At 47.9% G+C, this 13,495-nt stretch overlaps 1 long non-coding RNA gene across 4 annotated transcripts; it reads right to left on the bottom strand.

Annotated features, from left to right (window-relative positions):
• Positions 1-346: 346 nt before the first annotated feature.
• LOC105483135 (uncharacterized) lies at positions 347-10,070 on the bottom strand. 4 transcript variants are annotated; one of them, XR_011625459.1, is made up of 4 exons: positions 7,693-10,070; positions 4,736-5,381; positions 4,391-4,510; positions 347-2,841 (listed from the first exon to the last, which is right to left on the bottom strand). It is a non-coding gene; the product is annotated as an uncharacterized lncRNA (long non-coding RNA). The 4 variants fall into 4 exon arrangements; XR_011625454.1 differs by lacking the exon at positions 7,693-10,070 and having other exon boundaries at positions 4,736-6,035; XR_011625460.1 differs by lacking the exon at positions 7,693-10,070 and having other exon boundaries at positions 347-2,640; positions 4,736-6,035.
• Between the last annotated feature and the right edge of the window lie 3,425 nt (positions 10,071-13,495).

Raw genomic sequence — 13,495 nt, 5'->3', positions numbered from 1 at the left:
CTCATTTCTCCATCAAGTGGTCTTTGGCTTGTCAGAACACCACCACCCACCCCAGAACCCAGTCCTGACCCACACGTACCTGGGACCTGGGAATCTCAGGTTCTAGTCCCAGCAGTGCCTCTGCCTGTTCTACCCCCGCCTCAGTTTCCTCACCTGCACATTGACGGTATTGGGAGAGTGTCCCTGGGCCCGGATGACTCTGGAAGTCTGCGACTTAAAGCGACTTGAAGTTGAAGCCTGTGCTGTCCTGTGCCCCCTCCCCATTCCAGCTGGCGCCCCGCTCAGTAGGAAGGAGGCCAAGGAGCCGCCAGGATTGCACGCTGCCTCTGCCATCAGTCACTCTGGGTGGACTCTGAAAAGCCCATTTGGTTTATTAACACAAACACTCTTGGCATAAGCCTGGGAATGGCAAATTGGATGGGCGTTCACGGAAGTCAGGGGATGTGTTTATCACCTCCTGCTCCATCACCTGTCGCTGCTCCTGGCAGTCGGGGAATGGCCAAGCCTGGTTGGGGGGAGAAGCAGGGGTCAATGAAATAACCTCCAGAAAGCCACTTGTGCTTGACTGCAGGCTGCTATCTGCCCAGTGGCCAGGGGCCAGCTCTCCGATCTCGGTTCCACAGCCGGCTGACCAGTGCATGACCTTGGGAAAGGTAAGGTCCTTCTCCTGTCTTGGCCTCAGTAACAGGGCCTCGAGGAACTGCAGGAATAGTCTGGACTGTGGCGTCAGATCCTTCCCTGCTGGAGGCTGGCTGAGCGACCACAGACACCACCTCCCTCTGCTCCCTCCACCGCTGAGTCTCACATTCCTCAACTGAAAAGTGTGGATCTTGATTCTCTCCTTATTCATTAGCCATTTATAATAAGCACCTCCTCTGTGCTAAGAACCACGTTGGAGCTTCAAAGATAATAATAGTAGTAGTGATAATAATAATAATAATAGTAGCTAAATATGTCGAGCACTTTGTGTACTCTCTTTGTACAGTGTATTAGTCCGTTTTCACACTGCTGATAAAGACATACCCGAGGCCAGGCCCACTGGCCAGCACTTTGGGAGGCTGAGGTGGGCAGATCACCTGAGGTCAGGAGTTCGAGACCAGCGTAGCCAACATGGAGAAACCCCGTCTGTACTAAAAATATGAAAATTAGCTGGGTGTGGTGGCGCATGCCTGTAATCTCAGCTACTCTGGTGGCTGAGGCAGGAGAATCACTTGAACCAGGGAGGCAGAGGTTTCAGTGAGCTGAGATGGTGCCATTGCACTCCAGCCTGGGCGAGGGAGTGAAAACTCTGTCTCAAAAAAAAAACAAAAAAACAAAAAAACAAAAAAAAAACATACTGTAGACTGGGAAGAGAAAAAGGTTTCATTGGACTTACAGTTCCATATGGCTGGGAAGCCTTAGACTTATGGTGGGAGATGAAAGCCTGGGCACGGTGGCTCACACCTGTAATCCCAGCACTTTGGGAGGCCGAGGCAGGTGGATCATGAGGTCAGGAGATCGAGACCATCCTGGTGAACACGGTGAAACCCCATCTCTACTAAAAATACAAAAAATTAGCTGGGCATGGTGGTGGGCGCCTGTAGCCCCAGCTACTCAGGAGGCTGAGGCAGGAGAATGACATGAACCCGGGGGGCAGAGCTTGCAGTGAGCAGAGATTGTGCCACTTCACTCATTCCAGCCTGGACAACAGAGCGAGACTCCGTCTCCAAAAAAAAACAAAGCAAACAAACAAAAAAAACAAAAAGCACTTCTTACATGGTGGCAGCAAGAGAAAATGAGGAAGAAGCAAAAGCAGAAACTCCTGATAAACCCATCAGATCTTATGAGACTTTTTCACTCTCATGAGAATAGCATGGGAAAGACCGGCCCGCATGATTCAGTTACTTCCCCCTTGGTCCCTCGTCCCTCCCACAACACATGGAAATTCTGGGAGATACCATTCAAGTTGAGATTTCAGTGGGGACACAGCTAAACCATATCATATAGTAAGTAATTTAACCCTCAAAACAATGCAATGAGACAGGTACTGTCCATAGCCCCATTTCACAGATAAGGATGCTGAAGCACACTAGGTTATGAGTTCTAATGAGGATGATGGCACAGGTGACATGATGCCATCACCACTGTCAGCGTCTTGGAGGGGTTGTTGTGGGAGCTGTGGGCTGCAAAGCACAGTGAGGTCAGTTCCATACAACGAGATCAGGAAAAGCTCAGGGAGAAGGTGACATTGAGTTGTGGCCAGGGGGTGGATGGTCACCCCTGAGACAGAAGGGGCTGGGGAGAGGGCATTCCAGGCAGAGGGAACAGTGTGTTTCAGGGTCAGCGCAGTATGTCTGGGACCAGCAAGTGTTTGATAGGTACGAGTTCTGAGAGGAGAGAGACCTGAATGTGGCTGAGACATATCGTCTTCAGGCATCTCTGAAAAGATTCGAGGGGCAGTTCCCACCCAGCGCGGAGCACCATGTCCGGGATTGGAATTTGATGCCCTTTCTTCTCTCTGACTCCCAAGACTGTGGCACACTTGGGATGGGTACTTTGAGCTCTTCAGGAGGGGCACGTGGCAGAGGAACACTGCTTCTTGGGAGGAACTGGGCTTTTCAGAGCCTTCTGGGCAGAAAGAAGTGGGCCGGGCTCCTTTACCTGGAAGATGAGGGTCCTGTTAAGCTGGGAGCCATTTGCATTAATTAATTGCCTTCTTTTGGTCCATTAATCTTGACAGCAGTGCATGCCTGTTCCTGCCTGCTGGGTGCTGGGAGAGGCGAGATTTGTTCTCACTGCACCTCAAGAGGCAGTTCCTCCTTGGAGAGCCAGGTCTTGGGAGAAAGGTGAGGGCACCTGGGGCTGTGGAAGGACGTCGTGGTCTTGGAATCAGGCTGGCTCCAGCCTTATTGCCATTTTCCCAATGAGGAAACTGCAGTTTGGTTGGAGTGACTTGTTCAAGGTCATGCAACAGCTGTGGTGGAGTGAGAGGTGGCATCCAGTCCCCCAGAGCCAGGTCTGTTCCCCTGCACCAGAAATCCCTACACAGCCAGCTGCTCTTCGACAGAGGCTGAGGGACCTGCCCCTGTGCCTTCCCCTCTCTCCCGCCTTTTCTTCCCCCCTCCACCCTTCCCACCTGTGTTCTCCTCCTCCCCCTACCTCACACATCTGTTTCCAGTCTCCCCATTCCCCAAGCCCCTGGACCAGAGGGGAGCGCAACACTGCCCACCCAGGCTTTGTCTGCGAGGACGAGCAAGCAGGGAATGTAGGTCAGGGAGATGAATCGTGCATTGGAGGTGGGCATGTGGATGAGGGAGGGGCTCCCGCGCCTGGCCGTGAGGGCTGCATCCTCTGGAACACTCAAGAGCAGAGGTTGGAGGACTGGCCCCCGCCCAGTGGGATCTGTCTCTCCCAGCAGAAGCGAGGGAGTGGGTAGAGAACTCATTCTGAGGTTGCCTGCCTGTCCTTTGAGCACCTCTAATATCCGTCTGCTTCTCCCAACCATCTCAGGGGCTCTGCTCAGCCCTGTCCCTTTGTGCACTAGGACCCCATAAACCTCTCCTCACTCATCCTCCTTGATGCTGTCGAAGCAGTCTCTCTAAATCTGACCACACCCCTGCCTTGCTTCCACCCCTTCCATCGCTCCCCATCACCTGTTGGACTTGAAGTTGGAGATCTCAGCTTGGCAAAGCCCTCCCTCTGGGATCAGATTCCTCCCGCCTCCAGCCTTGCCCCATCTCTCAACCCCTGCCTATGTGCACCCACATGTCATACTTGCAGTTCCACAGCAGGGCACACACTTGCTCCCTGGAGCATCAGCTCTGGGTCCAAATCTCAGGTCTGCCACTTACAGGCTGAGGGGTGGGCAAATCATTGACCCCAATATGCCCTTGTTTCCCTATCTATAAATTGAGGAGCTCTGCTATAACAGCGCTCTGCTCAGATGTGAAGAGCTCTCATGGCACCCAGCAGAATGGAAAGGAGGTGCAATCACAGGGCTATTTATTGCTGCTGCCACTGCTGTTGTTGTTGTTACTATTATTAGCCCCGGGGATGGCCAGCCTGGATGCCCCCAAAGGCAGAGACACATTTTGTTTCCATCTTTGATTCTGCCCAGTGCTTGGCACAGAGCCACGCATTCAGTAAGTTTTCAATGAATGCTGAGTGAACAAATCAGTGAGTGGGGAAGGATCTATTCTCTGGGAACCCACAATCTGATAGGGAGAGGACACACCTCAGACCTCAGGACCTCCCAGGCAGACAAGGGAGGCAGGTTGCACTTATACACAAACGTGGGGGTTTCCAAAGGTGTCACTATTAGACTCTTTTGGTGCACACAGTGTACCAGTGGGTCTGAAATAAAATCAGCCCGCAACAGCTCTGGGGGGCAAAGAAATTCATGAGGACCCACCTGGTGTGTAGCACAAGCAGGTTGGGGAGCCATCACTGCTGTCTGCTGCATCTGCCTGCTGGCTCTGTGCGGGTGACCCCGGCCGCCTGTCACAACCCCTCTGCTCTTGAGTGGTCTCTGCTGGGGAGCAGGAAAAGGGAGGTCAACTAATGTTCCTTGACAGCCTCCAGGCCAGGGAGTCAAGGTTGGCTGCCTTTTAAATCTTCCTGATTGCCCAGCCCCTGCCTTCCAGAGGCGTCTGTCCTGACATCCTCCCACAAGCCCAGGGGGCTTCAGCCTCCACTTCAGCAACCCCCCAACCCCCTAAATCCATACTCACATATCCTGAGCCAGGAGCATGCTCACCTGCCGTCTCCTTTAACAACAGCCTTTCTGGGTGACGGCAGGAGCTCCATTTTACATTTGGGAAACTGAGTCACAGATGCAGTGACTTGCCCAAGGCCACACAGCCAGCCGTCAGCATAGCTGGGACTGGAACCAAGAAAAAGTCCCCACCCACTTCTCAGTGTCCTGCACCCTTCAACTCTGGAGATGTCATGGAGGTTTTCCTGCCTCAGTTTATCCATCTGCGGAGGCGCTCTTCCTCTGATCTCTGCTGTCCTCTCTGGGCTCTCCGGGTTAATCTGGGCCAGCTCCAGGAGCACCTGGGACAAGAGGTGCTATAAATAGAGTTTCTGTGGCAGCTTGCCATCAGCCACCCTTGGGCTCCAGGGCACAATTCTGGTGCCAGCTGTTTGCCAGCCAGGCTGGGATCAGTGCTGGCAGCTCAGCCTCTTAGTAGTTTGCTTGTCTGGGACATCTCTCAAAGGACAGTATGTCGTATGTGGTGTCCTCTTTTCTCGTAGTGGAAATCTCTTTTCTCTGATGCTTTTTCAGCCTCTTCTTCCCCAGCGAGGCTGGGTGGAGAGGATGACGTTGGCTGTCACATCAGGCAGAGTGTGCAAATCATCTAGGCCTCAGCTTCCACAGGTGGAAAATGGAGCCACACATCCTAAATGGTGTCCCCAAGGATATCAGGTTGTAATCCCTGGAAACTGCAAATGTGACCTTATTTGGAAAAAGGGTCTTAGTGGATGCGATTAAGTTAAGGATCTCAAGATGGGGGGACTACCCTGGACTATCTGGGTGAGCCCTAAATGCTATCACCAGCATCCTTGTAGGAGGGAGGCGGAGGGGATTTAACACACACAGAGCGAAAGGCGCTGTGACATGGAGGCAGAGGTTGGAGTGACACAGCCGTAAGCCGAGGAACACTGGCCACTGAACACTGACCGAAGTTCCAAGGGGCAGGGAATGCGTTCCCCTTCTGCAGTCTCTGGAGAGGGTGTGGCCCTGCTGGCACCTGGAATTTGGCCAAGGTATGTTAATTTCAGGCTCTGGACTCCAGAACTGTGAGAGAATGAATTTGTGTTAAGTCACCCAGTTTGTGGTGATACATTAAGCAGCTTCAAGAAGCTAATACTTTGTTTATAAAGATGTGGCTAGAGGTTCCTGAGAGAGAAGGGAGACTGAGGCCCAGGAGTTGTATGGGAGAGGGGAACAGGGACCTTAGGGCCATGGAAGTATGACATTGGTGCCTAAAGGGGCTTGGTTGGCACAGACTGGGCTCAATGGGGGAGCAATGAACACATTCATCAAAGGTGAAAAAAGCTTCTTTAGTGCACGTCCCCTGCCTCCCTCAACCCTCCCCTCTCCTCCCCTCCCCTGTTCTCCTCATCCCCTCCCTTCCTCTCCACTCCCCTCCCTTCTCTGTGTAGTGGCAGGTGATACAGGGCAGAGTTTCTCAGACATGGTGCATATTACAATCTCCTGGGAAATTTAAAAAGTCTTGATGCCTAGACTGCACCGAAGCCTTATTAAATTGGAGTCTCTGTGGTGGAACATAGACATTAGTACTCTTGCTTTTTTTTTTTTTTTTTTTTTTTTTTTAAGAGACAGAGTCTTGCCCTGTTGCCCAAGCTGGAGTGCAGTGGCACAATCACAGCTCACTGCAGCCTTGACCTTCTCAGCTCAAGCGATCCATTCTTGGCTTAATTTTTTTACAGTTTTTGTAGAGATAGGGGCCTTGCTATGTTGCCCAGGCTGGTCTCGAGCTCCTGGCATCAGGCAATTCTCCCACCTCGGCCTCTCAAAGTGTTGAGATTACAGGTGTGAGCCAACATGCCCAACTAGTACTTTTACTTTTTAAAGCACTACAGGCGATCCCAGCACACAGCCAACATTGAGAACCCCGGGGCTAGGGTTTGAGAGTCAGGTACCTGGTTCTAGCCCTGCTGTGTTCAGCCTCGCTTGGTGGAGTGGATGTTGGTTGCTTTGACTGCTCATGATCTGCATCTCCTTCTTAAGGGGCAGCACCCTGGCTTCCCTTCAGCAGCCCTCCCACGCCGACTCACAGTCCACCCGAGGTAGATGGGACTAATCCCCCTTCCCTGGTCCCAGGAGTGGGCATGTGACCCAGGCCTGAACAACCAGCACACCCCATCCTCTCTGGCTACAGAGATTGACCAAAGAGGACACACAACTTAAGTCAATTCGATTAGCGTCCACCCTAGGACTGTGGCTGCGGTTATTGGCAACAAGCTGTGCTCTTTCTGTGAAGGCTGCTGAGCTAGGGGGATTGAGCCTGCAGCTGCTGGAGACTTCCAGGTTGAGAGAACCTGGCCTGAGAGTACGGTCAGCACAGAGAAGAGCAGAGCTGAGAGGCAGAGAGATCAGAGCAGATGACTCATGTGAACCCCTGGATCCAGCGGAGCCTGACAGTGTTCTCCTGGGCATCTCAGCTATGTGAGCCAGTTATTTCTGCTTTTGTTTGTTTAACTTAGTTTGAGTTGAGTTTCTGCCATTTTGCAATAAAAGAGTCTGGACTAAAACACTATATGACCTTGGACAAGTCTCCCTCGGGTCTCTGCTGCCTGTGTATAAAATGGCTAGGTCAGCGGGGCACGGTGGCTCACGTCTATAATCCCAGCACTTTGGGAGGCCAAGGCGGGTGGATCACGAGGTCAAGAGATCGAGACCATCTTGGCCAACACAGTGAAACCCCGTCTCTACTGAAAATACAAAAATCAGCTGGGCGTGGCGGCGCGCACCTGTAGTCCCAGCTACTCAGGAGGCTGAGGCAGGAGAATCGCTTAAACCTGGGAGGCGGAAGTTGCAGTGAGCCGAGATTGTGCCGTTGCACTCTAGCCTGGTGACAGAGCAAGACTCTGTCTCAAAAAAACAAAACAAAACAAAACAAAAACTGGCTAAGTCAGTTAGTCATTTTCCAGTGTCCCTTCCAGCCCTTACATGCCATGCCTCACCTCTCCACCTAGCTCCTGGACAAGGAGCTGTCTCTGGCTACATCCGGGTGAGCATAGCTCTGATAGTTCTTGTGAGGCCAGGGGTGCTGTGGGAGGCTGTGGGCAGCATGGGGCTTTGTAAACTGGAGGTGTGACTGGAAAAGGGGGGCAGAGGGACATGGTTACAGGTGCCCAGGAAATGTCCCAGCTATCCCAATGAAGAACTGCGCCGTTGCTGCCTATGGCCTCTGCCTAGATGTAGATTCCGTTGGTAGCCAGTGCCTGTTAGAGATCCTTCATCCAAGTGAAAACTCTTTTGGGGTGTCCATTTGGCCGTAAGTAGACCAGTAGAAATACATAAGGCACTGAAGTTGTCTGTCACCTTGACCAGTTTCTGATGATGAAGTCTGGTGGGAAAGTGGAGAAACGTGCTTTGGAGTCTGTGGCAGACGTCATTCTGATTTCAGCTCTGTCATTCCTGTGTCGCCTGGGGCAGGTGCCTTAACCTCTCTCAGCTATCCGTCCTTCTAGGCCTGCCTCTGTGCCATCACTGTGGCCAGGGAGATAAAATAGACTGGCCAGACGTGGGTCATGTGCCCACTCCTGTGGTGGGGAGGGGCTTTGGCCTCACCCCACCACAGACCCATCATAAAGAAGAGCATGGTGCTGTTCCCCAAAGGAGGAGATGGTGGGCAGGTGAAACAATAAGTGCCCCCCTGCCCACAGCAAGGCAGGGGCTGACACCCCGAAGGGGGTGTTGAGGATAAAGCATGTGTGTGTGTGTGTGTGGGCGCGCGCGCGCATGTGAACAAGTGTGTGTGTGCGCGCGCATGCGTGTGTGTGTGTGTGTGTGTGAACACCTGGCACACAGCAGGAGCTCAGGAAGTGCTTGCTGACCTGGCTGCTGGTGAGTGGGAAGAAGGTGTCAGGGCCAGGATGATGGCATTGCATAGTTAATTCCCAGTAAATACTAAGCTGCTCCCAGCCCCCAACTCCAGCCAGCAGACAGCCCGCCTGGGGAGAGGTGGGTGGCTGTCAGTACCTCCCTCTTTCCCCACCCAGCAGGCGGGCAGCAGAGCCAGGTGTGGGAGAGGCTGGAGGCTGGTCTGTCAGGCTCAGCGTCTTTGGAACCCCTCATCCAGGCCCCTGCTGACTATACTTTCAAGCTTGTGGCCTGCCACCTCCCTCTCAGCTCCTCCGTGGTGGCTGTCATGCCTCCTGATGGGGGCCCAGGAGCACTTGCTGCCCTCCTGACATATCCTCTGGGGACCCAACATCTCCTCCATGGAACTGGAGGCTCCTGATATTAGGGCCTCCAGGTCACCTTCACACTCTGCCTCCCCAATGTAGAGAATCCCCAGGTCATGATCACAGGCTTTGGGGAAGGACAGAACTCAGTTCAACTCTCAGCCCTGCTATTCACTGGCTGAGCAATTTGGGGCAAGTTGCTGGACTCTCTTTCCCCTCTATATAAAATAAGGGTAATCGTATTTCCTCCTGCAGGATTATGTCAGGATGAATGAGGACAATGTGGGTGAAGCACTTGGCCTTTGCTCCATAGATGTTACCTGCACTCCCCAAAGTCCTGTTGTATGTTCTTCAACTGTTTTGTGCATTTTTGTCTTGGCGTTGAACCAGCCAGGATCACTGAAATCTCTCGCAAATTGTCCCTCGAACCTCAGAGAAGAGTTTTCCGGGGCATCCCAGAAGGTACCAGAAATTGACGGAATGAGACAGAAATAGACTTAGTTTTCCCAGGAAAGAAATGTATCCTACTGGCTTCCATTTCCCACCACGTGCTGAAGCTGGTCCCAGAGTAGGAGCCAACAAATGTAGGTCCTTTCCTGCTTTGGTGAATCTGCCCTCCAGGATGCACTGAGTTGCTGCGCTAGAAATGAGAATCCTCAGACGGCCGTGAGGAACTCCCCATCCAGTTATTTTCACCACTAAGTCAGGGATTATTGGCCTGAGCCCCAGGGCCTCCAGTCCAGGGCCATGACTTGAGTGGAAACCAATTTGTGAGGGGGTCTTTTAATTTTATAATCAGCACAGTGCTTGACTGCTTGCTGTTCCTCTCCCAGTAGGGAGTAAGGAGGTGATCTGCACAGGATTAAAGCATGATTCCTGGGAACAATGCTTTCTAGGCCTGCTCCTTCCCTGGGTCAAGGGCCTCACTATTCTGGACTCCTGTTGGCTGCCTGGTTGGAATATTCTTCTCCATTGTATAGATGGGTAAACTGAGGCCTAGAGAAGTTAGATGACACAAGCCTTGCCCGATCATGTAGACTGTTAGTGGTGGTGCTGGGACTAGAACCTGAGCTTCCTGACTTCTGGTTTGGGGCTGTCTACTCGCAGGTCTGCTAGCAGATGGGAATTGTGGCCAGGATTGCTTGCTTCCTTCCTTCCTTCCTTCCTTCCTTCCTTCCTTCCTTCCTTCCTTCCTTCTTTCTTTTCTTTCTTCTTTCTTTTTTTCTTGTTTCTTACTTCTTTTTTAAAAAAAAGATTATTAAATTTAAAATATTTGTAGTAATGCAAGAGAAAACAAAAAAGAACATGAGTCACTATTCTTGTATCACATAAAATAGACTTTAAACCAACATCAGTAGAAAAGGACAAAGAAAAGCAGTACATAATGATAAAGTGTTCAATTCAACAAGAAGCTTAACTATCCTAGCTATATACACACCCAACACTGGAGCACCCAGATTTGTGAAACAATTACTTCTGGACCTAAGAAAAGACTCTGATAGCCACACAATAATGGTGGAGGACTTCAACATCCCACTGACAGCATTAGACAATTGTTGAGGCAGAAAGCTAACAAAGACATTTTGGACTTAAATTTGACACTAGGTCAATTGGACTTAGTAGACATCTACAGAATATTCCACCCAATAACCACAGAGTATACATTTTTCTTATATGTACACAGAACATACTCTAAGATTGACCACATACTCAGTCATAAAGCAAGTCTCAATAAATTAAAAAAAAAAAAATGAAACCATACTAGACACCCTCTTAGACCACAATGGAATAAAAGTAGAAATCAATACCAAGAGGAAGTCTCAAAACCACACAAATACGAGGAAACTGAACAACTTGCTCCTGAATGACTTTTGGGTAAAAAAACTAAATTAAGGCAGAAATTAAAAAAAAAATTCTTTGAAACAAATGAAAATAGAGACACAACATACCAAAACCTCTTGGGATGTCAAAAACAGTGTTAAGAGGAAAGTTTATAGCATTAAATGCCTACATCAAGAAGACAGAAAGATTCCAGATTAACAACCTAATCTCACACTGAAAGGAGCTAGAAAAACAAGAATAAACCTAAAGCTAGCAGAAGAAAAGTAATAACTAAACTCAGAACAGAACTAAATGAAATTGAGGCCACCCAAAAATGTACAAAAGATCAACAAAACAAAAAATTGGTTCTTTGAAAGGATAAACAAGTTTGATAGACTGCTAGCTAGATTAGCAGAGAACAAGGGAGAAGACCCAAATAAGCACAATCATAAATCACAAAGGTGACATCACAACTGATCCTACAGAAATGCAAAAGATCTTTGGAGACTACAATGAACATCTCTATGCGCACAAACTAGAAAATCTAGAGGAAATGGATAAATTCCTAAAAACACACAACCTCCCAAGATTAAGTCAGGAAGAAACAAATCCTGAACAGACCAACCATGAGTAATGAAACTGAATTAGTAGTTAAAACAAAACAAACAAACAAAAAAAACCCGACCAACCAAAAAAGTCCTGGACTGGATGGATTCACAGCTGAATTCAACTAGGCATACAAAGAGGAGCTGGTACCAATCCTACCGAAACTATTTCAAAAAATTGAAGAGGCGTGATTTCTCCCTAACTCATTCTGTGAAACCAATATTGTCCTGATACCAAAATCTGACAAAGACACAACAAAAAAGAGGAAACTACAAGCCAATATCCCTGATGAACATGGACACAAAAATCCTCAACAAAATAGTAGCAAACTGAATCCAGCAGCACATCAAAAAATTAATTCACCATGATCAAGTGGGCTTCATTCCTGGATGCAAGGACGGTTCAGTATATGCAAATCAATAAATGTGATTCACCACATACACATATTTAAAAACAAAAACCATATGATCATCTCAGTAGACAAAGAAAAAGCATTCGATAAACTCCAACATTCCTCATCAAACGAGGCATCAAAGGAACATTCCTCAAAATAATAGGAGCCATCTAGGACAAAGTCATGGCCAACATCATACTGAATGGGTAAAAGCTGGAAGCATTATTCTTAAGAAATGAAACAAGAGAAGTACGTCCATTCTCAACTACTCCCATTCAACATAGTTATGGAAGTCTTAGCCAGAGCAATCGGTCAAGAGAAAGAAATAAAAGGCATCCAAATAGGAAGAGAGGAAGTCAAATTCTTCCTTTTCTCTGGTGATATGATTCTATATCTACAGAATACTAAAGATTCTGCCAAAAGACTCCTAGAACTGATAAACGACTTTAGCAAAGTCTTAGGATACAAAATCAGTGTACAAAAACCAGTAGCGTTTCTATACACCAATACCGTTCAAGCTGAGAAACAAATCAAGAGTGCAATCCCACTTAGCAACAGCCACACAAAAAATAAAATACTTAAGAATACATCTAACCAAGGAGGTGAAAGATCTCTATGAAGAGAACTATAAAACACTGCTGAAAGAAATCATAGATGGAACAAACAGATGGAAAAACATTCCATGCTCATGGATTGGAAGAATTAATATCATTAGGATGTTCACATTGCCCAAAGCAATACAGATTCAATGCTATTCTTACCAAACTGCCAACATCATTTTTCACAGAAAAAATGTTCTAGAATTCATTTGGAACTAAAAAAAGAAACCAAATAGCTAAGACGATCCTAAGCAAAAAGAATAAAGCTGGAGACATTACATTACCCGACATCAAACTATACTGCAAGGTTACAGTAACCAAAACAGCATTGTACTGGTAAAAAAAAAAAAAAAAAAAAAAAAATAGGCATTGTCTGGAACAGAATGGAGACCTCTGAAATAAAGTCGCACATCTACAACCAACTGATATTTGACAAAGTCAACAAAAACAAACAATGAAGAAAAGAGGAAAAAGTACCCTATTTAATAGATGGTGTTGGGAAAACTGGCTAACCATATACTGAAGAATGAAACTGGATCCTTATTGCTCATCATATACAAAACTCGAGATGAATTAAAGACTTAATATAAGACCCCAAACTATAAAAATCCTAGAAGAAAACCTAGGAAATGCTCTTCTAGACATTGGCCTAGACAAAGAACTTATGATAAAGACCCCAAAAACAAATGTGACAAAATTAAACACAGACAAATGGGACTTAAACTAAAGAGCACAGCAAAAACAAAAAACAAAAAACTATCAATAGAGTAAACAAACAACCTAAACAATGGGAGAAAATATTTGCAAACTATGCACCCAACAAAGGTTTAGTATCCCGAATCTATAGGAACTGAAATCAGCAAGAAAAAGAAGTAACTCAATTAAAAAGTAGACAAAGGACATTAACAGACACTTCTCAAAAGAAGACATACAAGCAGCCAATAAACATATGAAAAAATGCTCAACATCACTAATCATCAGAAAAATGCAAATCAAAACCACAATAAGATACCATCTCACATCAGTCAGAATGGCTACTATTAAGAAGTCAAAAAAATACCAGATGTTGGTGAAATTGTGGAGAAAAGAGAATATAGTGTATACACTATTGGTGCAAGTGGAAATTAGTTCAGTTCTTTTGGAAAGCACTTTGGAG

This window comes from Macaca nemestrina, chromosome 1 (assembly GCF_043159975.1).
Source record: "Macaca nemestrina isolate mMacNem1 chromosome 1, mMacNem.hap1, whole genome shotgun sequence".
Taxonomy (NCBI): Eukaryota; Metazoa; Chordata; class Mammalia; order Primates; family Cercopithecidae; genus Macaca; species Macaca nemestrina.
The sequence above is the reverse complement of the archived record's forward strand: the minus strand, read 5'-3'. Positions and strand labels throughout refer to the sequence as shown.